This window comes from Brassica oleracea, chromosome C8 (assembly GCF_000695525.1).
Source record: "Brassica oleracea var. oleracea cultivar TO1000 chromosome C8, BOL, whole genome shotgun sequence".
Taxonomy (NCBI): Eukaryota; Viridiplantae; Streptophyta; class Magnoliopsida; order Brassicales; family Brassicaceae; genus Brassica; species Brassica oleracea.
The window spans coordinates 13,804,346-13,804,761 of NC_027755.1; positions in this window are offsets into that span (position 1 = coordinate 13,804,346).

Sequence of the window (416 nt, forward strand, 5' to 3'; positions counted from 1 at the left end):
CAGCCAGCGTCCTCACCTCTGTACTTCTTGTCCAGTGATCTCCATAGCTCTTTCGCCGTGGGGATCTCACAGTAGACACGGTACAATGGGTCAATGAGATGACCCAAAATGTAACCTTTGCAGATTAAGTCGGAATGCACCCATATGTCAACAGTTGTAAGACTGTGAACATCATCAATCCCGTACGGAATAAGGGGCTTGTCCTCCTGGATGAACTTGTCCAATTTCATTGTTGTCAGGAAGAACATCATCTTCTTCTGCCACGTTTTGAAGCCTTTGCCATCAAACTTGTCTGGCATCAGTCGTTGAGTGAACAAGCTAGGTACAGCCGGAGGAGTTTGAACTGCCACTGGACCACTTGCAGTTGCTGATACTGAACCCGTCTGATAAAGACCAGCACCGAATAGGCTACGGCG